General features: G+C 41.7%; 1 long non-coding RNA gene across 1 annotated transcript; it reads left to right on the top strand.

Moving 5' to 3' along the window:
- The first annotated feature begins 557 nt into the window (after positions 1-557).
- LOC115786522 (uncharacterized) lies at positions 558-25,586 on the top strand. Its single transcript, XR_004020442.1, has 3 exons — positions 558-593; positions 8,383-8,465; positions 25,403-25,586. It is a non-coding gene; the product is annotated as an uncharacterized LOC115786522 (long non-coding RNA).
- Positions 25,587-25,859: the final 273 nt, after the last annotated feature.

The following is a 25,859-nucleotide window of genomic DNA, read 5'->3' as shown; positions in this document are numbered from 1 at the left end:
TGCACGCAAATTAAAAAAAATAATAATAATGACGGCCTGATTCCTCTCAGCTGCTTCCGTTTCAGAGTTCGAGGGGCTAATAACGTGTACGCCGGCTCTTAAACGCAACACAGCCATCGCTGATGTAATTAGCAACACCTGGGCTTTAACTATAATTAAAAGTAACATTATAAAAAGTTCTACACTTCTTTGGCATCTTGTCTTTTAGGATAGAGGTGAGAAGCCAACAACCCTTTCAGCTGTTTGTTTTGGCACACATTTTCTGCTTGCACAGTCCTGTCACCCTAATTAAAGCAGTGTATATATATATTTATATATATTTTTTTTTTAACTAAATAAATGTTATGTTTAAGCTAGCTTCTGCTGCCCGCAATTTAAAACAAACAAACAAACAAAAAAGTGTTGCATGATTTATTTAAGATTTACGTCATGTATATTCTTCCATGCGATGGGATGATGGGAGTTTTAATACCTCTCCTCCTCCGGGGAGAAAAATGACAGGAACCCAGCAGTCAAGCGTGCCTGCGTAGCTTCATGTTGCTCAATGTGTTTCCGGTGCCCCCCCAACCCCCACCGTGATGGCAGTCTAGCAGGTGAGTGCGTCAATTTTCCGTGACTTTAATTCCCACCCCCATAGATCACAAAGTCCTCGCTGGTTCTCAGATGCTTCAGCGTTTTTCTTTTAAGCCTTTTGATAGCAACAGGTCAAAAAGCAAACCTTCAACTTTGAAAAACAAACTACTTCAAAAGCCATTTTGTTCCTTTAGATGTAGCATTTGTACCTCTAACAGGTTAATCCAGTTCAAAAATGCAGTTCTTTCCATATTGCAGTGAAAGTTTGAATACAAATGAATAATAACAGCCGTTATTGAAAATAATATGGACTTCTGTGGGGCCTGTCTCACAGGGCTATAGGATTCCTGATTCATGCATGAACAAAATAACTGAATTTTGACTTTGTAGCTAATGATGGAGTTAATTGCAATGAAAAGCATTCTTCATTATAAGCTGTTGTGCTAAGTAAGAAATAAACAATGATTGTAAGTCGTGCAAATTAAATGGTGACTAGGAGGCGTTTTATGTTGCTTTATTCCTGTTAGTCACCTGCTTGCATTGCCTCATTGAGGACAGTGGCAACAGTCCCAATAAAAGACAAGCACTGATCATATTCTTCATCCACTTCCAGTTAACAATTGAGATGTAACTTGGGATATCTAAAAATAAGAACTGGACACCACACACAGTCTGAGTCTCCCAGGCTCATGGTGGCATTGCTGATTCAAAGCTAGTTGTGGTTCTGTGTTGCTGTTTGTACTGAACAGTTGGTTTTTAACAATGCCACAACACTGCACATAATCCGCGTGTGTAGCTACAGGGAAAATAGCAGGTTATGAAACACACTGAATCATTTGGCAAAGCCACGAAAATAGCACATCCCGGCTATGTGGCATGACTATTTTTTTTTTTCTCTCTGTTGATTCTGTAGGCATGGGTGGGGGGTGTGTTAAAGTAAGAGTATGAATCGAGTTGATTCATGGCAGCTTTAGCTGTGCTGTAATGCATATTTTGTGACGAGCTGTGTTTTTTTTTTTCTCGTGTTTGTGATTTGTTGGAGGGGTGTTTACAAGATAAACGCATACGCGGATGTATACGAATGGCACATGGCATAAAAAACCTGCACATAAAAACAGTGGGTTTTTTTTAAGAAATACACACAGAACACCACAAACGCATGCCCCCGGTGTTTGCATATGAGATACGCTGTAGCAGTCTTTTCAGTCTAGCAGGGCTGCCCTGATGATATGATGATATGTAGCTGAAATCTCACGGAGCACAGAGCACCAGAGGTCCCTGAACCCCAGAGACTGCTTTGCAGGCAACTAAAGGCATATCTGCAGGCAGCTACATCACACGCTAGTATCTGTCTGGAGCCGGTGTACATCATCATGAGCTCTGTAACACCGGGTACTGAAACATCCAAATGCTGAGATTCCCAGCGGAGCATCGCTTTCTCTTCTACAAAGCCTGAACATATTGCATTACAGTAGTGAGAATTTGAAACAGCACTGTATCTATTGGAGGTTTTGTGTTGTACCTCAAAGGTAAGTTGGATAAGTTGAAGTCTGCCAAGTGCAGCAGAAGGTGGTCTTTGGTTGTTTGAGTTCTGAGGTTGTCTTCACTGCAATGCACCCTGATTGAGGAAGGGAGGGGAGGGGGGGGGGGGGGGTCTGTAAACAGTGTTAATCACCAGAACAGAATAATGTGATTTGCTCATAATGAGAAGGGGTGTAGCACATCACACTTAGAGCCGTGATTACTAACATCTCACTGAGTACCGATGTAGCTGAACTAATTCATACATACAAATGTATGTCTTAAAAAAAAAAAAAGAAACATGAATTCACTTCAGGCTAATTAATAATCAAACAAACCAACGAGCAGTGAAATACCCAGAAGATGCGTCCGACTACGCTAGGTGTCTTAAGATCATAACAAAGCGTCGTCAATATACCCAGAAGCTGTGTTGTACACGTCTTCATCTGCAGAAATGTGATGTTTTTCCCCTCCCCACATTCACACCAGGCTGCGGCAGACTCAAAGTCTTTTATCTACAGGGATGCAAACATTTGTGAGAAAGAAAGGCGAGGAAAAGATTACGCAAAGGAGCAGGATCTTTATCCCTGTTCAAACGGGCCCATCAAAAATGCTTTCAACTTCTTCTTCTGTTTCCTTTAGTAATGACATTTGCAAATTTGGCTTGCGAGGTCAAACGATATGAGACATTTCCCATCTGTGTTGATTTTTATTCAGAGGTCTTGATAAGGGATGAAGCTTAAACCGAACCTACCCATGGACGAGGCGTGTTGACTTTAATTAATGAACAGTTTAAACCAGAACCGATTCACATTTTAGGCACGTTTGCATCAGGAGCAAATGACAATTAACATAAGCCAATTGCAAGCTTAAATTCCCTGACTGCCAATATTGCAGATGACAAAGTATGTAAGAAGTGCAGGGGTCACAACAGCTGTGCACAGACATTTGTTGCAGTGCAATAACTGTATCTGCAGTCCAGGATTATTTAGGTCTAGCACAGAAGTGCTGGGAAAGCACTTCTGTGCTAGTGCTGAAAAACAAAAGAGGGGAATTAGGGCAGTGCATTGTTGTCACAGTTTACAATGTAACCCAACAATTAGCAGTCCTACTTGCTATCCCCTGTGTCCATTGTGTTAATAGTCTTGGGCAGGTTCCAGTATTCCATTACTGAATAATTGGACAGCATAGTGGGCCATCACTGAGCCCCTTGCTCTTGCCAAGAGAGAGGTGAAAGCCTTATTGATCCCGTGTCTGAATCTCTGATCAATCACCCCAAATCAGCCCCCAGGGATGAGGGAGGGAAAACAGGTGACAAAGGATATCTCTATGACTATGTATATATTAATCACAGCAGGGATGGAGTGGGGTAGGGTGGGGGAAGATGCGGGCGCAATCACAAGCAGCATCTGGCTCTAGGTTTCTCCCTGAATACTCAAAGCGAACAGGGGTGGAAATTTGCACCGGAACCACCGCAGAGCACGTGAAAGGGCAGTTCGGTCGGTTAAAGCCCCGCTGAATCTCCAGGTGACACGAGCGGCGGTGAAGCCTTCCTGTAATTGAGTTAAATAAATGATTGCATTTCCAGTGGCGGTTGCTGCGGCCTTCAGCTTTATGCCTGGCTAGAGCCACAGCCGATTTAATTAATTTTTAATTAGGAGGGAAAATTGCTGGCCTATTCCACCGGGACCTTTAAGACATCTGTGCATTAGAGATAACATTCTTAAATACCCCGAGCCGCCCAACAGTGAAAGCTTTGAGGCCGGTGCAGGCTCGCATAGTCCAGGGCCATGGGAGGTAGACGGGGTGCTGTTAAAAGTTTTTGAGTGCATGTCGGTCGCACTCGACGTGATTGCGGTTTGTTGATCATTGGTGTGAATGTCACCGAGCCATGTGTGAGCTCAGAGCCTTGGGACTTGAGCCCGTCAGTCACAAAGACTCCTGTCGCTGTCACGTGCAGCTTTAATTGATTGATTGATTGATTGAACTACCGCCCCTCCCATCATACACCAACACTTATATAAAGTGGAGGCGGAATGCCATTAATTTTCACACACAATGTGATCCACTCTCCTAATGAATATGTATAGCTGTCCTATTTTCTCTTCTGCCACGTAATCCCTCACACGCTTAGCCTTTTGCGTGCTGTGGCCGGGACTTGATGTATGGCAGTCATGGTGTGTAAGAATGTAGCGGGCGGATGTTCGACAGCCTGTTGGAAGATGTTTTACAGCCCTGGCGAGCACTATGTTGTCACAATGTGTTCAATATCACAACGCATCAAAATTTACTGCAGGCTTCCAGCACTTTCCATTCATTGTACTTTATCGCTGTGGCGACACACATTGATCTTGGCAAATAATACTTTTTATTATTGAACATTACCCCACGCACTCCATAATCAGATTTATTTCCTGTCCGGTGTGTCTTGCGCTGAGGCCTCTGAGTAGATATCAGAGCAGATATAAAAGAGTGAATTCTGTCTTATACTTGACGGGATAATATCCATGAAGAACAACCTATCGGAGAAGGAGATGGTATCTGTGTTTGCTGCGCCTGAGAAAAACACCTGACCTCTGATACAGACTGACAAGTTCTCATAGACATATGGGAGCTGATAGCATGTGAGACCTCACATTTGATCTTGCACCCACTACCTGTTCATTTGCTTAGTTTTCTTCTTACTTCTGGTATGGATCACCAAAACTGCCATTAAAAAAAAAAAAATACATGACCCACTAACTTATTTTGCCATCAAATAAACTAAAAATACTGATAAGATAAAAGTAGGCTCTAATGAATGTATAAAATAGTCTATTATTTTCACCTTGGTTAGGTAAGCACCTCAGTTCTCTTACCACCACCTGACTGGAGGCAGCTATTCTGGTCACCAGTGTATGGGAGCAAAGAATTCAGTACTTGAAACCTTGAAACATTTGAACTGGCAGCAATCCCATCTGCAACATCAGGCAGAAATAAAGCAAAAGGAAAAACTGAACTAAATTGTAGTCACTGGACACTTTATTAGAAACACCTTCTAGTACCAGTTGGACCTCCTTTTGCCTTCAGGATTACCTTAATTCTTCATGGCATTGAATCAATAAGGTGCTGGAAACATTCCTCCGAGATTTTGGTTCATATTGACACGATAGCATCGCAGCTGCTGATCAGTCGGCTGCACATCCCTGACGTGAGGCTCCCGTACCAAAAAAATATCCTTCACACCATTACACCATCAACGGCCTGAACCATTGATGCAAGGCAGGATGGAGTTATGTTTTCATGTTATTTATGCCAAATTCTGACCCTAACATTCAAACAGAAATTAAGACTCATTTTTCCAATCTGCTGTTCTCCAGTTTTGGTGCAAATTGTACCACCCTGTGTGGTCCTCTGCTGCTGTAGCCCATCTGCCTCAAGGTTCGATGTGTTGTACATTCAGAGATGCTCTTCCACATACCTTGGTTGTAATGTGCTTGAGTTACTGTTGCCTTCTTATCAGTTCAAAGCAGTCTAGCCGTTCTCCTCTGACCTCTGGCATCAACAAGGTATTTTCACCCACAGAACTGCCGCTCACTGGATATGTTCTCTCTTTTTTTGGCATTCTCTGTAAACCCTAGAGATGGTTGCATTGAAAATCCCAGTAGATCAGCAGTTTCTGAAATACTCGGAGCAGCCTGTCTGGTACCACCATTCAAAGTCACTTAAATCACCTTTCTTCCCCAGTCTGATTGTTGCTTTGAACTTCAGCAGGTCTTTGTGACCATATCTACACGCCTACATGCATTGAGTTGCTGCCATGATTTTGGTTAGATATTTAAGAGCACTTCAACAAAGTGGCCGGTGATTCTATTTTGAAGGAAATAAACAGGGGAAATTATGCTGAAATCAGTTAAGTATTATAAATTATACCCTAGTCCTAAAGCTAAATAAGGGGGGAAAAAAGGTGCAATTCATAAGTTAAACAGCCTTTATTTATTTACTTACTGTATTTAATGGCATATAAATTTACTTACTTTGTGTCATTTGTCTATTTATTTATGATTATGGCAGTTTTGGTCCTCCATAAATAAGCATGTGAAAGATGACAAAAAGAAGTTAATGGTGGGGATCCACAGTTGCTGATTAAAATAAATCAGTGATTCATTTTCAGAAATCTCTACTCATCAGAGCAGCACTTCAATACAAAATTATATTCGTTACATTAACAAATGTGTTTCTGGAGAGAGCTTTTTTTTTCTTCTTTTTTCTTCTTTTGGAAGATCTGATGGCAGAGCATGGAAGTGCCTAATTAGGCTGCTGTCCAGGAGGCTACAGCGTGTGTGAGAAACGCCCTATCTCTGGCATTTAATCTAAGCCTGTCACATCCACTTTGCCTCTCCCTCAGCCCCCAGAAGTGCTTTGAACGCATGGCTGAGGGGACACCTGAACGCGTCGCTGTAATTTTCTCTTTCACACTGATATGCCTCTTACATGACACTGGCTGATGGTCTTACTGGCTGCCTTGCTTGTAAAATAATGAATGAAGTGCCATATTGTAGTGGAACCAGCATGTTTTGGTGTATTCATGTGTGTTTGTTGGAAAAAAGAGGTAAGAGGAGATGCTGCTACAGGTAGGGAATCACTTTTAATTGGGCAACCCAGACAATCACTTTGAAGCAAAAAATTTTTAAATTAAATATTACTATTATTTTTTTTTTTTTACCCACTTTTAGTTTGCTAAATGACAGTCTTGAAAATTGAACTGTCTTCTATTGATCGCAACATATCAATGAGACACGGGAACAAAGGCAACACAAAACGACCAAGACAAATGCTGCGTCAAACATGGGGCGCAGCTGACAGGTAGGAAAAAAAAAACAATCAGGGGTCTGATGAGGCAGCAAGAGATCCTTGAAACTTATTATTTGTCAAATCATTCACATGTTTGTTTTTCACTGGTTAGATGGACACCAGAAGGAGCTTTGCTGAAACTCTGAAAATGCAGTGCTGAGATTAAAGGGCCAGCTCATCCCAAACATCACAACAAAACAAAATCACAGGGTTTTAGAGGGTTTTTTTGTTTGTTTTTTTGTTTGTTTTTTCTGATTTTTGCCATCGCTCCAAAACAGAAGCGTGTAGCAATCACAACACTGAAAAATTACACTTAAAAAAAAAAAAAAGGAAAAAAAAAAAAAGCTGCAACATCTGCTTCCAGAATAAATTTCCATTTCGCTGCAGACAATCCACAGTCCTGGCAGTCAACAGTTTTCATCGGAACTAATTTCTCCTCAATAAACAGTCTAGATGGAAAGATAAAGCCTGAAGAAACAGGCAATATTCATTTCCTTCTGAAACCTTTGCAAACTCATCGTGGGCAGTAAATACCAAAAACTGGCCTTTGAAGTCAATATTTCATTTTGTGTTCAAATTAACTTTTGTTTTCACATTCACTTGACCCAAAGCAGCAAAAAAAACGTTGACTCTGAGCTCTGGAAAATTAAGAGTGGAGAGTGGGAGATTTCTGTTTTGTCACACCGCTAGGAGAAAAAAAAAAATTGTGATGTCTTCAGGAAATGGGTTTTTGTTGTGCTTAGAAAACTAAAGTAAATCCTGAGGATATCTGTGAATCCAAGCTAGATAACAAGCACATTATATGTTATTTATTTAGATTTTAGTTGTCAAAAATGATTTATCTGCTTCATCAGTGTGAAGAGTTGGTGATTTATTACAAAACTAACCATCAAGTGTTGACACAACATTAACACAATTTAAAGTTTTGTGGTACTGCACAGAAATTAATTTGTGTGCTGTACTACATGTTCCTGTGCATTAACAGAAAATCCAGAAATAGGATTTTTTCTTTTCATATATCTCATCAAAATGGGATTTAAAAGACTTTAAGGCAATGGCAAGTGAGACTTTTTATGGCTATGTGATTCAAAGCAATAAAGATAATGTTCTTATGATTTACTCTTTCAGTGGTGATGTTCATCTTGCAACATTGCTGCAACATTTGCACCAATGTAAATCAAAAAAAAAAATCACAAGGTGCAAGTGTGTGACCAAAAAAATCCAAATCGGATTATCTTCCCTTCAAAAGAGTTTGATTTGTGCAACTCTGCACTGCTTCCAGAGAGCTACAAGTCCTCTTCTGACCACTTACACTGGTTGATCTTTCACTGTGGACTTCAAGCTGGGATTTAGAAAAATGTAAAAAATGACCTGTGGAAGTCTTTGGGTGTTTTCACACCCATGCGGTTTAGTCAGTTTAAATCAAACTCTGGTATTTTCTATTTTTTTTTTTAGTGTGGTTCATTGCAACAGCCGCTCTGAGACCCTATGGAGGAGAGGAGGTGTCTTGGAATGAACTCCAGAGCAGTTTGTGTATGGTAAGAACCCAACCTGGCTGCAGGGTAATATACTGCAAGATTGAGCCTACACCTTCCCTTAGGCTCCAGGCACACAGACCACTGGTCACTATGGAAAAGCATGTATTCCATGTCCAGTTGGTGAGTTGTTGCTGGAGGTTACTGGCACTTGCAGTCTAATCAGTTGCTAAAGCCCCTTTCATGCAGACCCAGAGAGTGCTTAGTGACCCCCCTGGCAACTGCTGGCCACAAGGGAAAACTGTATTCCATGTCCAGTTGGTTGCTGGAGGTTGTTGGCAGTTGCTAGCGTGAAACTGGTTGCAAAGGGTTATACACCAAAAACCTTCTTGAGATTGCTTTGGTCACCAGCAGGTTGCTCAGTCACCTGCAGTTTGCATGCAAACTCCTCAGTAGTGAAACAGTGAAAAATGTGACACAAAATGGAAATGGAGAACTTCAAAGTAAAAGTTTTGCCTTACTGCTGCAACCTACACATTTCAAAAGGTGGAACTTTTATTTTGAAGGCAAAAGGTCTCTGCTTCCTGTTTGCATCACTTTTTCAAGTTTCACTACAGCTGGGAGAGGAAATTTCAAATGGTTGCACACAAGTCAGCAACTGCACATTACAGGCAACCGTGGCAATCTGGCAGCGACCAGAGCTATCACTAGGAGGTTTTTGGTGCAGCATTCTCTTTGCGATCGATTTCATCTGGTGACTGCCAGCAACCACTCACAACCAGTAAGGGAATATAGATTTTTCTCTAGTGACCAAAGGTTGCCAAGGGGTCACCCACTGATATCTGGGACTGTGTGACTGAGGCCTTATCTTATCCACTACTTCAGAACACAGCACCTTCTTCCTGTATGTACTTTTGTTTGTTCCGCAGATACATCTGGCCAATGAGCAGACTGAACATTCTCACCTGGTTTGTAGTGATGCATTTCGGTTCAGTAGCCCTCGTGTGGAGCTTTCTCTGTGTGAAAAGAAGCCAAATCATTGGAAAAAGCCACAAGTTTACAAACTCATTAACTGATGTGGAACAGAGTCGAGTAACTACAGGCATGAAAATGGCCTTAAAAGTAATGTTTCTTTCCAGTGCTCCAATAACTGTTCATTTGTTGTTGTTGCTAATGTGCAGCCTTAAACATGTTGATTTAATCAAGTTTAATTTATTCACCTCCTCGTAATCAGGCTCATGGCAGAAGCATGTCAGATGTTTTGTTTATTATTTTAAACTTTAATAAGCCCAAGCTCTTAACTATTCACATGCACCATGTGTTTCTTCCTCCCTGATATGTGTATTCAAATGCGTGTTTACTCACTCCAGACTCATCATCTGTGCTTTCTTTGTTAGTCCTGCGAGATTGCTGCAAGCATAAACCAAAACACGTCTCAGAGTCGGTGCAGATTTCCATGTGTTTTCCTTGAGGGATCCTCCCTGCCTCTCTCATCTCTGCTCCGTGGCCGCTGACCACATTAACACTCGCAGGTGTAACCTATAGCGAGCCCCAGTTAAGCCCATCAGCCAGCTGCCACCACGGTGAATGCTGTCTCAGTGGTGCTGGGTTTTAATAGATGATAATCACAGCAGGACGTAGGAGGGCACATCAACACAATTTTAATAGCTTCAGATGGATGTGTCTGTCTGTACAGCAGGACGAGGAAAAGAGACAGCGACATCAGCACCTACTCACACTGACTCTGAGGTGACCTTCTCCATAGAAACAGGGAAATGTCATCTCAATTAGGCCAATCACATGCTTTGTTTCTGTCACGGCTGGCCGAAGGAACGCTCTGAGGAGTTTTGACAGCTGGATGCTAAGAGCTCAAATTGCTCCATTAGAAACATTTTGATTAGAAACCTATATGAATCTAAAGCTGATTTGTGCTGTCACAGGTCAAACACACCGGCTCTGTAAGTGGCTGGCTGCAAAATGCTCTTCCCTCCTGTAGCTGGTCGTATATATTTTTAATGTTTGCAGGCAGACAACTGGAAATAAACTGACACACCAAGCGTATGTAGTTAAACATGGTTATAATAAACTAGTGTAGGCTGATTTTGGGGGGGGGGTGAATCTCTGCATGTGACACGAACCGGCAAGAGAGACTTTCATTTAAATCATTCAGGTGCCTTGTCATTGCATTTCTAATTTTAGTTTTAATCAGCGAGCTGATATATCTGCATTGTTAAATCAGAAACCTCATATACCTGTTAAGCCGGATCGTTAATCAAGTGGTAATCATTCCAATATTCATTTTCTCCTTGGCATGAAAAAGCCTCCCAGATACTTAGATATGTACACATGAGCACACACGTGCACGCGCAAACGCACGCTCATTTTTTTTTTTTTTTTTCTGTCTCGCTGGCACAAACATGCACAGAAGCGCATTTACTCAAATCAGAGCTTTTCACCCTCGCGTGCCTATTGAACAACAGAAAATGGTGCCCTTGGTTTCACATAGAATATGTAATAAGCCCGGCTATTATTTCATTAATGCAGAGAACGTGTAGCCCTTCAAGCACTTTAGTTTCTGCCTTAACATTTAACCATTTTTTTATTGCTTGCTGACTAGGCTCAAGACAGCAAGGTCAATTACCAAGGGTTCCCCTTAGAAAGTGCTTTACCTACCTCATCATTTTGCATAAAGTCTTCAAAAGTGACCATAATGACCCTTGTAAACGCCAGGCAGAGGGATTAAAGAGCGCTCCTCTTGTTTTGATACACTACTGTTTTGTGAGTTTTAGGCAGTGCCGGCGAATAAAAATAAGCAGGGAGAGTGCTGTAAAAAGGTTTAACATCTTACCGCATTAAAATATTCAACATGCCGCCTTGAACAGGGGGGTCACTACATGAAAAATGTTATAGACCACATTATTTAAGGCTTTGGGAGAAGAATAGCAGTTTCCCCCCTCAGGCAACATTTGAGGGAGACTAGGAACTGTGTCTGCACTGCAGTTTAAGTGCGGAAAGAGCAGGGGATTGTAAACAGCAAATAGCCATGAAATTATTTGTATAGGGCCTCGTCTTAATGACATCGGGCAACACATCACTAATCCACCCTCGCCCCAGACCCCCCCCCCACCACCACCACCACCACCTGCCCTCTTTCTCCCATTTGCCACTTCTCTTGAAATGCGTGCATATGCACACAAAACAGCACACACAGTTGCCTCATAAATTTCTCACCTTGCACTACCTAAAGTAATCATAAGGGGCCACGCATGAAGCCCCCCCCCCCCCCCCCCCCCCCCTCCCCTCCCCTCCCACTGACAGAACCTTAATCAAAGGTCACACCTGAGAGGAAAAAAATGCACCGCTCTAATTGTTACATGCCTAATTTAGTAGAACATTGCATAAGCTTTGGGCTGTTGTCTGCCATTGATTTATGTTATTGCAGCCTTATTGACTTTCATAACAGTATCCAGTGAGCTATTCCCTTCTAATGTTTACTACACTGGATCTGGCTATTACATCATAGACAATAAATTAAACACACTGTACCTACATGATAGGAGCTGTTGCAAGATAAAAATGTTTGTCTCACAAGGAGCAAAATTGCCAGAGACCCCCCATATGCCACTGTAATATAATGCTTTAGAAAGGGAATGATATTAGAAGAATTTTTCATCTATTGTCCTCAGACAACTACATCTGCCCCCACCCCCCCACCCCCAAGGCTTTTGCTACATGAATTTGAAAAGCACACTCAGCTGATGGTTGCTTTTTTCCTCTCTCGCTCCCTCTTCCTATTTGCAAATGCCCCATACACACTGGAAACTAATTAACTGGACATTTACTTCTGTCGAGAGGCAGCGACTAAATGCCCAAAGTTCAGCTTCTCCCTCAACTCAAAAAGAAATCAGTCTTAAGCTGCCGTTAACAAAAATGTCACTTATGAAAAGCAAGGGTTTAATATGCGTCTCTGCTCACATTTAAATGTGCACCATTCACAGCTTGCTACAACTTAATGGACTTTTAAGTAAAGAGAGGGCTTTACCAAAAAAAAACAAAAAAAACTGCATGCAATCCTTGAATTTTAATGTTTATTTTCATGGGTGATCTTGAAACACTCTTAAAATTTTCTGCCTCTTTTTTTTTTTTTTTTTTTTTTTTTTTGTTGTTTTGCTTTGATGGAAGCCCGCCATTATTTTGTACATTATCATTTAAACTTAAGGAGGTCAGATATGCATGCAAGTGTGATGACACGCGTAGAGGATGGAGGTGAGGGTGAACGATGCGCAATATTGACTAAGATGCAACTTCCAGAATAAAAATGCAGCACTATTGATTTACCATTTAAGATTCCCATTGAACTTAATGCTTCCTACCTTGACACTAAAATGGTGAGGACTTGGAAAATAGATGGAAATCCACTCAGGCTGAGTCCTGCGAGGTGGAGGCGCTATTGAATGCACCATCTCAAACACAAATAGCTGCTTTGACAGTGCTAAACATAACCCCGTCCTGTTCAGCACCCAATGACAAACATCCCTGGAGTTTGAGTTTGGTTGGCCCTGTCTTCACCTGCTGCTGCTCTGAGCGTGTTTGAGAAGGCCACAGTGTTAGCTCAACCTTTCAGAACCCATTGAGCGCTATATCCTGTCTTACAGGATGCGAAAACATTTCTTTAAACTGTCCTACTCTTGAACTTTATGTTACATTTTGTATGACAAACAAATAGTCTTTTTTCCAACCCTAAACATGAATTGTAAAAGCAGAGCAGCAGCAGATCTGCAGAATGAAGTCTCACCCCCGGTAATTTGCCTCAGGCTCCATGTGGTTTCAATCATTGTCAATCATTTAGTTTAATGCACTTCGGAAGACTGAGGAGGACCTGTGTCACCGCTCTGAGCTGCACAGCCTCCTACCTCTTCTCTGAGCAGAAAGATAAAAACAACAAACATGCTCTCTAAATTGGTTCCTCTGAATATAATTACTATTCTCTGGGTAATTCCCCCCCCCCCCCCCCCCCCCCCTTTTTTTTTCCTCTTCCATCTTTGCTCTCTTTAGATGTGCTCATTTGAATAGGAAGCAGAAATCATGTTCCTTTAATATATGATGTGTTTTCTTTCTTGGACATTATTATGGAGCCCTTACAGAATAGTTGTAGGAATAAAAACGTCATTGAACATAACGCCCCGATATACTGTAGGACTGCAGACACTGACTATGCTAATGAATGCTCCGTGCAGCCTCATTATGAGCCGTGGAGAGAGCTCGTTTTTCTTGGCCATTTTCCCGATGAAGTATTGCTTGAGGTGAGGAAGTGGGTTGAGGTCTGTGGTGTGTGGATTGTAAAAGAAGAAAAAAATAGGGTAAATGAAGAGAGAGCTATCATTAGTTCATGTGATTTATATATATTAAAGGTCGAAGTGTGTGTTTCGTGCATGTGTTCGCTATTTCGGTTTACCGGCTCTTGACAAATGAACAGCAAATTAGTTCAACATTAAAAATCTGTGGGCATTTTATGGACGTAATTATGGCTTGAGTTTCCCTGCCACTCCAGGGACCTTGTGTGATTTGAACTTAATTTCCATCCAGCTCAAAAGTGGAAAAACAGACATCCTGTGTTTCTCTTTTATTTTTTATGTGATCCACATGGCTAGTAAATTAGATGAGTGAATATAACAATTTTATGTACAAGTTATTCATATTTTTTCTATAATGTAATAAGCTCAGGGTCCTGAGACAAAAACTGAGCATGCCAATTAAGGCACTCGTTTCCCATCTTCTCCCTCTCTCATCTTTTTTGCTTTTGCTACAGCCTCGTCTTCTCTCCTGATTATTTCTGATGCCGCAATCTCCTAGTCCTACCCCCCATTCCCTGTCAGCATCTCAACCTCATAATTAGCCGGCATTAATTAGATGCACTGGCGTAATTGTTAATCATTGGTTACGCTGGAAACATCTTGGAGAATGAACAGAATGCCAAGCAAGGCAAGAGGAAAGAAAGAAACACAACTTTGTAGCAGTGAGAGTGGGGGGGGTGGGGATGGTGGTGGGGGGGTAGATGGGAAAGTCTCAAAGAAAATGCAATCCAATGCGACTAATTCCCCAAGACCTCAGTTTCCCTGCTAAGCCCATGGAGACGGCGCAGCAGTAAGATGGGGTTGGTAATTCATTAATGGCTCTGAGTCCTCTCTTATCACCTGATATTATTACTGCACACACTCCAGAGGATGGTTTTGAGAATGAAAACAAAGCTTGAAACACAGCTAAGTTATGGATTATAAATACTCTTAAAGGCCACCGTGATGGATTGCACAAAAGGGAAAGTCACGGTGATAGTTTGCTTATGGAGTCCCCTCGGCTTGCAGACACTGTGAGTGCACCACTGCCCGTCCATCTCCGATTACTGTCTAATCGAATTCAGCCTCATGTCTGGCTGCTCCCGCGGGTCTGCTCTGGCGGTCGACTTCTGTGATAAAACATAAAAACAAGACACCGCCATTTCATTGTGGAGCGAGTCAAAGGGGACATCAAAGACCTGCATCGCCTCTCTTTAGTTATCTGTCTTTCTTTTGTTTATGCGCTTGTTTGCATTTTCTCTCTGTCTGTCTCTCTTCCTCACTCCGTCTCGCAGCGTGTTGATGATGGTGGTTCGGCTCGAAGTAGTCGACTGAGCTTCGGTTGTGTCATCAGGAGTCAGCCAGCATCTTGCAGAGGTTACATGGCTCATTCTTTATTCTCCATGTCAACTGCCCGTAAATGTTTATAGCTTTGTGGTAAGACCTCAGCTATTCAAATTATCTTGTCACAATGCATCCCTGAGCAGGAATAAAGCCCTCCTTTATGGGAAATTGTAAACAGTCGCTGTGTGCTTCACGGGGAACAATATCCATTTATAAGAGTCCGGCAGAGGCCATGTCCAAAGGGGACAGTAAACTTTTCTGTTTCTTTTTTTTTTTTTTCCTGCAGCTTTCCCTTTTCTTCTTCCCTCCTCTGTTTTTTCTCGCCTTTTTCACCCTCCTTTCCCAGGGCTTGGCTGAGATCAGGCCGGGCTTTAATGAGAGCTGCTGCCTCAGTCTGAGCCCTCCTCTCTATGCAGCTCCATGAGCCTCGTAATCCGCCATCGATCCTTCCGTGAGTTGTTGCTGTCAGCTTTCTGAAATAACAGAAAGAAAAACAAAGCACCATTCCAATTAGTCCAGGTTATAATTGGGTATTATTACAGTGCTGGAGCAGGACTTGGCAGAGCGTGACGCATGTCACCGTTCCCCCCCTCACAGCAAAGCCCCTCCGAGAGGTCGGGAGTGACACGGTGCCCTTCTTGCCAACCCACATCCTGACCTTCTTGCCAGCTCATATCCACGAGCAGAAAAGCTCTCACTGCCACAGCTCACGACACAGAGCCAAGTAAGCACTCCATTTAAATGTGACTATAATCCTAATTACATATGGACCACCATTTGGTAAAAGATGGCTTCCTCGCTTTATATAAACGTATACCTCTAAAGAAATGGACTTCACTTGGCAAAATGTCTGCTGACTTGCTTAAAAAAACTCAAGGACAGGCGAGGGAGATAACCTTTCCAAGGAGCAGCAGTGCTACACTATGCCTCTCAAAGCTTTTGTCCCATCAGTATTTCTCACCTTTGAGTAATTCACCGAACTTTTGATTCTTTGCTCTGTCTTCACGGTGCTGAGGCTGTACAATGGGGTGAATCTGAATGACAAAGAAAAGTATTTAACGAATGAACCTCGCATTCATTTTCTTTGAATAATAGCCACACTGGCTAATATGCGGTATCATTCCTTTATTAAGCTTTCTCTTCTATGAATGCTAGTGAATCCTGGTTGGTACTACTCTCTTAAAAGTACTGTCTGCCACCAAAAAGCAGCCCCTTTGGGACAAATGTGAGAAATTAGACAGAATTGTTTCAGCAAAAAAAAAAAAAAAAAAGGATTTTTTTTTTTTTTTTGCAAAGTTTGACACCAAACTGATTCTGCAGTTTTTCCTTGCTTGAATTCCATCTCAGATTCCAACAAAAATAATCCTCAGAATAGTTGAATTAGTGGGCAAAGCCAGAAAAAACAAATGCAGGCCTTCCAGGATTCAAAGCCAGTGAAAATAAGTAACATTTGGTACAAAAACTCACAAGTGTTAGAGAGGCTTAAATGAGTCTTCACACTCCTCCTCTCTGAAGTGTATTCAGAGAATTGAATTACACCCCTCTGGAGAGAGGAGAGCAGGGGGGGGGGGGGGACAGAGACAGAGAAGAACGGAGACAGAGACACTGAGAGAAATTGGAGTTTGCTTTGCCTTGTGTGGCTAACAATGTGGAAATACAGTTTTCTGGCACTGAAAAGAGCAAACAGCAGGAGTATCAGCTCACATCGAGCCGAGGCTGGCGGTGTTACTGTACCGTATGTTGCCATGGCAACAGCTAAACCAAGTGATGATGTGAGGTAGCCTGATTGTCGCAAACACGGTCACCGAGACCTGGCTGTCAAGCTGCTCGGGGAAAAGCACTCAGAGCACTTACAGGGCTGTTCTTTTTCCTCGGTTTACTGTAGCCTTATCCATCCAACTGACAAACTCGGCTTCATAAAGGACAGACGAGCACTCCATACTTTTATGCCACGTTTTGAAGCAACCTGTGTAAATCTGTGTGGGCTGGTTTGAAGCGCCTCTGATTTGTAGCATCAGGTTTTCCAAGCCTTTGATGTCAAAGAAAGAAAAAAGTAAATGCACTGTAGCTGTGCCATTAAAAAATAGTTTTCCAGACTTTTATGTGCTGATTAGTTATGCTGTGTGAAAAGCCTTTCTGTTTTCTTCTTGGTAGCTGTGGAGCCACAGACCATGAAGGTGTTTAATAAAAAACAAGGGAGCCACTGATGATCTTTGTCCCAGTTGTCCCAGGGGACATAGGCGATGGGCAGCGGCCACCTGCTACTGGGAGCACTGCACTTTACTGGTGCCATGAAAAGACAGAGGCAGCCCTCCACAGGCCAATCAAACTATACTAACAGCTGGCTGGCTGCCCTCCTCAGCCTTGCTCTCTCTCCATCTCTGTCTCTGTGTCTGTCCGCCTCAATCTGTCCCTTTCTCGGTGCATCCTTCACTCAAACCCCCCCCCACCCCCCCCCCCCCCACCACCACCACCACCCCACGGTCCTTTCTCGTCATCCGGTGGTGTGATGGCACCGCAGAGGAGCATCTTCGTCCCCTACTCCCTCCTTGGCTACAAATATTTACTGTGCTGCCCTGATTTATTCTGGGTTAATTAGTGAAAGTTAAAGAGCTATCATAGGCATGGTTCTAAAAAAACACAAACAGACATGCGCGCACACACACACACACACACACATACATGCTGAAAACTGACTGTCTCGCACATGCTCAACGCCAGCTCCTGACCTGCCCTCTAGCCCCCAAAGGCATAATGTGGTTTATTATAGACATGTGAAGACTTAATTAGATGTGTATAATGCATGCTGTCCAGGGACTGCTTGCTGTAGTGCTGTATAAAACCAGGCTGTGTTTAAAACTGGCTGTGTTAACAGCCTGCATTAGTAAATCTCTTTGTGTTGTGTTAGCAATGAGAGGCAGCTTGGTGGTAACACACTGCTTGCTCCTCATTATGACAGATATATGTTGCTTTGCTAGCAGGGAGAGGAAGAGCAGGGGAGAACAGAAGACTTCAGACACACATATTCTTGAGCTTTTTTTTTTTTTTTTTTAAATAATTGGCTCTCTATATGGTAAGGAAAACAGAACAGTATGAGAATTTATAAGTAATGAGCATCATCATAAAACAAATACAACCTGACATACCTTTCGGCTCACTATTTGACAACTCCAGCAGTGACAGCTGGCACATCTGAATATGTGTAGAATCCTTTTCCTTCAATCTCAGCTCACAAAGAACTTGTGACATGAGAGCGTTTCTGCACCTCTGGCAAATCATTCAGCTAGGCTCAGCGCCCTGCCCCGGAGAAAGCCGTAAAGATTAGCAGTTAGATTACAATCTTTACTACAAACAGTCTTTCCAAGAGAGAGAGGGTGAAAGAGCAGGCCAAAGCTGCGCCGATGAGGGAGATTAGCCCGGGCCTAAACAAGAAGGACAAAAACAAATCCACTCAAATGAAGAGGCTGGTCACACAAAAGGAAGAGGTGGGAGACGGTGTGAAAAACGGAGGGGATGTTGTTGACTCTAGGAAATGTTTATGGCTTGCAGTAGGCATAAAACTTGAGTCACAGCTTTGGTGAACAGAAACAAAAAGAGAAGGAATCAATAAATCCATGCAGGTTCACAGTAACACCAGATTCTCTGACATTTGTCACAGGCATTATTGGCCTTTTGGACAGCACTATGACCCTGGGTCAAATCGCTGACCCTTTGTTCATCTCTGTCATCAGAAACGTGCAGAAACCACACAAAGCGCACACTGTGATAAAAACAAATGCTTCCTCTAGGTGTTCTTCCATGTTTTATGCTCTATAGAATATCCATAAATCCCATGGCGAGACCTAAACAAAATGTTAGCCCATCTCACATCACATTCAGAGCTTCCTATTGTAGCGGCCCCAAGCTCAGTTGTTCCTCCAAAAGTAGGACAGAAGTTCATTTGCCACATGTGACCAGTGAAATGGTTGTGTAATAATTTGCCCCCTTAATTTTAGTATAAACAGATGGTGACAAGTCTGAGAAAAATAAGTACAATTGCTTCTGTTTTTCTCAGTCAGAAATAATATTATCAAAGAAACTCATCTTGGCTTTACAAGCTCAGTTTGGGTTGGTATGGTAGGCCACGGGTGATGTCTTTGTCAGTAAGTAGGCTGTAAAGCTGACAGTAATTTAGACCTCTGGCTCGATGTAATTAACAGTTTAGACAACCACTTTGATGACATGATCCATTCTTAATGAGTTGCAACACAGTGCTTTCTGGTGCAAAATACAGTGACAAGTTCAAAAATAACACCCCCATCTTTTGCAATTTTCACACTTTGCAAAGCCATCTAGTGACAGGACAGTTTTGTCTCCCAGGTCTATATGTTCCACACCCTTGATCTACAGAAATATCATATTTCTTTGGTTAATTTCCTGAAACAGCTCGGCTTTGCAGTTTCTTTAGAGTAAATAGTGCATTTTGGGCTGCTGGGGATAAATGCAGAAACCAGCAGTAAATATTTACAGCACAGCACAAATGTGTGGCTAGTCCCTGTTGATCAAGAAACATGTGGCTTAATATTGTCATTTAATATACTTTTAGATGATATTAGACTTCAGCTCTAGTGGCAGTAGGTGTTAGATTATGGCTTTGGTCTTTAAATGTGATTTGTTTACTGTTAGAAATAAATAATGTACATTATTGTGCTTAAGTCTCTTGTCACCCCCATTTCTTTATATTTTGTCTCCAAGGAGCCAGACTTTCTTATAATTTTTAAAGTGGTGTTGAGCAAGAGTCCCCCAGGCCAAGTTTTTCTTTGGACATTGCCTGCTTTTTCACTCATTTTCAGTCCAGTCCTTGTACCTGAGCATTTTCTGAGGAATGTTTTTTTATTTTTTTATTTAAGCCACTGAACACTGACCTATGAATCATTCAAGCGTAAAAAACAGGCCCTTAACTCAAGGGATGAACTAGTGTTGTCTGCACATTACAGACAACTTAGGAAAGACACAGGACCTGAGAGATGGATCTGCCCCTTCAGCTGATCTACTGTTCACTGAAGCCTCATCAGAAAAATGGCTGTCAAGAAGCCATTTTTAATGAAGGAAAATAGGGAGAGAAGTCTGAGGTATGCCAAATTACATAAGAATTGGACTGAAAATCAATAGCAACAGGTCTGATGGAGTGATGAAACCAAATATGAAATTGTCATAGTCTATGGTGTGGAGTTAACAGGTTTATTTACAGTGAAGCAAAGGTAAGATTTTGACTGAAGGATTTCCAGTTAGCAAATCCAAGGCTCTAATACAGACAGGTCCACAGATAAATCTCTCCACAGGGAAAACTCTCTCTTGCTAACTCCCTCAGAGACAGTACTGGATTCCTATGCAGAGCAGAACAGACAGGCACAGAGTAAACATTCTGATAAAGGGAGCCAACTTCACTAACTCCTGCTACAGTAAACATCAGGTGTTGACTGAAGGTGAACAGGTGAGTTCATTAACCCCAGGTGTGCGTACAGCAGGGCGGGAGCAGAGGTAGGATTCACCCCTGAAACACAAGGTGTGGTTAACTCAAACACCCACACTCGCACTCACATAGAGGGAAAGGAAAAGGGGAGAGAGAAAGAGATCCAGGACTGAAGGGCCATGACAAAAATTTTTGGTTCAAATTGTCAGTATGTACAGAGGAGGTCTGGAGAGAGGCACCACAGTGAGTGTCTGCAGTCATCTGTAAAACATGGCGGAGGCTCTGTCATGGTTTGGAGCTGCATTTCAGCCAGTGGTGTTGAAGATCTTGTCAAAATTGATGGAATTATGAACGCAGAGAAGTACCACCACCAGAGTTTGATCCACCATCTGACCATGTGATCCCAAACACACTGCCAATGCAGTAAAAACATACCTGGATAGAAAAGCACACAGTGGAACACTATCAGTCATGGATTGGCCTCCCCAGAGTCTGGCCCTCAACATTATTGAAGCTGTGGGATTATTTTGACAGAGACATCCAGAGAAGAGCTTTGAATGTCCTTCAAGAAGCCTGGAGAACTGTTCCTGAAGACTGCTTAAAGAAATGAGAAGAAAGCTGCCGCAGAGAGTTCAGGTTGTGTTGACGAATAAAGGTGATCATACTAAATATTAATTTTTAAGCTCATTAGAATTGTACAAGCTTTTTGCTTTATATACTGTATTTCTAAGTATGATTGCACATTTCAATAAATCGCTGCACTTACTTCCTTATAAAATATAAAGAAATGTGGGGTGTCTCAAGATTTTTGCACAGTACTATATGAGTAATAAATTGCTGAGTCATTGGAATTTATACACTACCCAACTTACTCATATCCTGTTTTGTGTGATTTACTGTGTGATAAGTTCATTCTTAGTGCTTCTCAAAAATATATTTATAGTTATGTTTAATGGTTTCTGTATATGAACCTCTGTAAATCCTATAATGCTTCTCACTTCAGTACATCCATTTCTTCACTGTCACACTCTGGCTCTACGTAAGTGTCAAGTGGGGAGTCCACACAAGATAATTACTTAAATAAAAATAGAATTTAATATAAAGAAAACCACAGACACCAAAGAGGAATGATATCAGGTGGATGGAAGAGAGAGAGAGCGAGTGAAGACATGGACCAGCTTTTATAGAGGAAGGCCCAGGTGAGCTGCATTCGCTTATGACCCTCTCCTATCAGCCAGTTGCTGTCCAAAGTAGATTAAGTCCACTTCTAAGACGGTGGGAGGGAGTTGACATTACACATTTCTTTACTTCTCTTTATTATTGTCCCTCAGCTTTCCTTCATTGTCTTCTAACTCACTCACGCTACCATCATTGCTTGCAACAACTATGCTCCTTAAGCATAGATAGATAGATAGATAGATAGATAGATAGAAAGATATCTATCTATCTATCTATCTATCTATCTATCTATCCTCTTCCAGTCAAACAATGGATATTTTGCTTCGCTTTCCAGTAAACAAACTAGTTCATTAGTTAAAGCTAAGCGCAGTTATGAAGTTGGAGCAAACAAATCCCAATGCTGTCTCACAGCAACAAATTAACATTTAATCTGTTGTCACTCTGTAATTTAATTTCAAACACTGAGAGCTCAGACGCCTAATCCAAACTGACTGTATGTCCCGCTCTCAAATGAGTTTGCATACAGTTTCTATCATCACAACAATGGTGGCTAAATGAGGCAAACATGACCCTGTGAGCACAAACAGACAAACTCTGATCATTGCTTTCACAGGTGTGTGTTTATGATTGCAAGTATCTGTGTGTGTGTGCGCGTGTCATATTTGTTTGAGTGTGGCCTGGAAGTGACTATTGGCTGTTTTGGTGTATGAGCATGCGAAAGCTGCACCCATTCATTACCCAGTAAATACAGCCTGAGCCAGAGCTATTATTTAGTTGTGGGATAAAACCGTGAAAGCAGCTGGCGAATTTGGGGATTTACCAAACACTAGAGCGAATCAACAGAAAGGTAGTGTCCTCTATTTAGTATATGATTATAAAAAATACCAATTGAAATAACAAAAGCAATGGCATAGTGCTGTCAGTAAATATAATGTCGCCTTGTGATAAAATAAACAAACCCAGCTTCAGAAAGAATCTGTCTCTTCGAATGCATTTTTCAGTTTTACTTCTTGCATCTATTTTACATCTACTGCTCTAAGTCCTGCAATGCAAACGTTTTGTAAAAACTGTTTTTGGAATTACAGCCATTTTCATACAGAGTCCCCTATTTTCACATGTTCAAAAGTAATTGGATGAGCTAGCATCATTTCAAATAAAAGGACTGTTTTTAATACTTGGATGAAAATCCTTTGCCGTCCGATGGCCTGAACCCATGAACCAAATGCTGTGTTTTCTCCCTCGAGATGCTCTGCAAGCACTTTGCACAGCTGCTGCTTGTTTGTGGGTCTCTCTGCCTTCAGTGTTGCATTTAATAACTGTAAAGCTGCTCTGTTGGGTTGAGATCAGGTGACTGACCTGGCCACTGAAGAATATCTCATATCCCACTTTGCCTTGAGAAACAGCATTTGGTGGAATCCGAGCAGAGAATATAGCCCATCATCAATAAACAATAAACACTGGTGACTCGGTTCTACTGGTGGCCGTGCATGGTGGAGACATGCTACATCATCATAAACATACCACGTCATCGAGACAGATGACGGGGTGTGTTTTGGATCCTGAGCTGTTTCTCTCCTTGTCTATACTTTCCTCTTCCACTCATTCTGTCTAGAGATTTTTCTTCTTTAGAAGTGGGCAGGCTTTTAGAAGTTTTCAGGGATTCCTCCTGTTCCTCAGTGTAACTAGTGATTTGCAGCTTGTTGTAAATCCTCTGTGTTTCACTTCATGAAGGCATTTCTTGACTGTAGGCCTTGCCATCGGCCAACTCGAGAGTGCTCTTGACTTGGTTATTTGCTGTGATGGAGTTTTTTTTTTCTAACAAAGGAAATAATTCTGTCATCATCTACTTTAGTTTGTCTTCTGCGGTCTTTCAGGCCTGTTGGTGCTCCTGAACTGGTCAGTGCATTCATTCTTTTTAAGAACACACCAGACTGTTGAGGTGGCCACTCTCTGCTGTCTCTTTGATGGGCTTATTTTGGTTTCTCAGTGTGATGACTGTCGCGTTCACTTGCTCCAAAATCTTGTTGAACCTCATAATGAGAGTTCCAGTCAACAGCTGCCAAATACAAATTTAAAAATCGCAATGAACTGCAGATCTTTCATCTGTTTAAATTTGTCATGAAATAATGAGGGAACAGGCCCTCATCTCCCCATGAAGCTGCCTGTCAGCCTCTGAAAATGAGGGACTTTGTACAAAAATGGCTGGAATTTTGAAACAGTTAATGCAATACTTTCGTTAAACCCTTTGAGTTAAAGCTGAAAGTCTGTACTTCACTCATATCTTGATTGTTTGATTTGAAATCATGTATTTTTCAAGAACTCAAGCGCCCTGACTTTATAGTCTAGCTGCAGCTGGTAATCTCAATGTTATTATTGTTTGCTCTGCTCCGGTCACAGCTAGAGATGATGTATCAGTTCATCCGTACAAACCTTTTAGAAATATTTGTCCTCAGACCTCACTTGGAGGAGATGAGCGAGCGCTCGATATTATTTGAATTTAAACACGAGTTGGTCTCTCGACTAATAAAACTGCACGGGAATGCTCATGGATTTTAATTTCTCACACTTGCACCTACCGCAGGCATTAATCTTGTTAATTGAATAATTGTCAAAGAGAAACAGAAAACAGTCAAAAACATCCTCCGTTTCTAATTCTGAGATAAGAAGAATTGTTTTGTCGGTCACTAGATTGAATTTCTTTGGGCTGGAAACGAAAAGCAATTTGAAATTCTGGTTTTGTTTGGTGTCATTTTAAAGACTAAATCAGTTGGCTCAGCAGGGAAAATGTAATGTTTATACAATGTTTATTTGGACTTCAGTGATAAATGTATATATTTCTATTTATTTAAATTTGGTTGTGTGGATAAACAAAAAAAACTTTGAAAGAAAGTAGTTGGTCAAATTAATTAGCCAGCGAATGAATGTTTCTCAGTAACCATCCTGATTATTATTGTTAACTAATGCAGAAATATTTGTTATTTTTCCAGTCATGAGCAGGCTGAGCAAAGATATTTATGAAAAATTAGCTTATGATAATGTAATAAGGATATACCATGATTATAATAAATCAAATTTTTGTTAAATCTTTACAGGGTTTTTATTGTGGAGATTTTGAATCCTGCTATTAATTACCTCACAATGTAAAGACACAACTGATGGCAGAATGAATCCGATGAAATGATCCTCAGTCTTTTCTGTAATCTATTAATTCTAATATTATATAAGAAAAGGGTTAAACGTCCTGATGAGTACTGACTGTTCTGACTGTCTTGTTTTATTGTGGTTCATCCTGCACAAGCCGGCACGCCAAAGAGAAGCACTGCAGTGTGAGGGGGTATTTGCCAGCTTTCCTTTGGGCTAAACAGAGGTTAAGCAAGGTCTTAGCACTGAATTGCTTGTGTTGATGTACTGTATGGATGGATGGCTAGATGGATATTGGCAAACAAGTGGTAGTTTCAGCATTCAACTTCATGGTTTCACTGAAACAAAGTTGGCTCTTTAGATCCCTTTACTGTTTTACTCTGGAACTGGAAATAAACTCATCTATTGAGCAGGTTTCACGCACCAGACTGCCATTGTCTCTTTTGGTTTCTCTGCCGTGCTCTGATGGCCGTCTCTGAGGAGCACTGAATGAGCTGTTGATTAGATTAATAAGGCAACAGACTAAATGTGGTGATGTGTTTGGTTTACAGGTCATTCCCAGAGCCCCTCTCACTCTGTGGTCGCTCTACAGGACCATCCAGTGAAGCCATTTGTTCTTGCAGCAGATGCTGATAGGTCCCACGGGAGCCAGTGCGGTTGTCTTACTGCTACCACAGGCGGGCGGTCATGTTGCAGTGAGATTTCTCCTGTTTTCACCCATTTCACATGTGCACGTCTTGACAGTGGCATCTTATAAAGTCTGCACAGAGCACATTAAACTATGTGGGACAATGTTGAATCTGCTGCTAGCTCTGCCTGAACGCTGGTTTACTTTGATATTGCATCACAAGAACTGAAGTGTGAAAACTTTAAACATGGATTTCTAATATCCTGGTGTTGTTATTGCCTCGCCTTTATCGAGGTCCACTGAGGCTCTGCAAAACATTATTCTATGAGATAATGGAATAATGTCCCACAGTAGCCTCCATTCTTCATTTCTTTTCCTGT

The sequence above is a fragment of the Archocentrus centrarchus genome, chromosome 10, assembly GCF_007364275.1.
Source record: "Archocentrus centrarchus isolate MPI-CPG fArcCen1 chromosome 10, fArcCen1, whole genome shotgun sequence".
NCBI lineage: Eukaryota > Metazoa > Chordata > Actinopteri > Cichliformes > Cichlidae > Archocentrus > Archocentrus centrarchus.
Note: the sequence above shows the minus strand (reverse complement) of the source record. Positions and strands in the feature narration are given on the sequence as shown.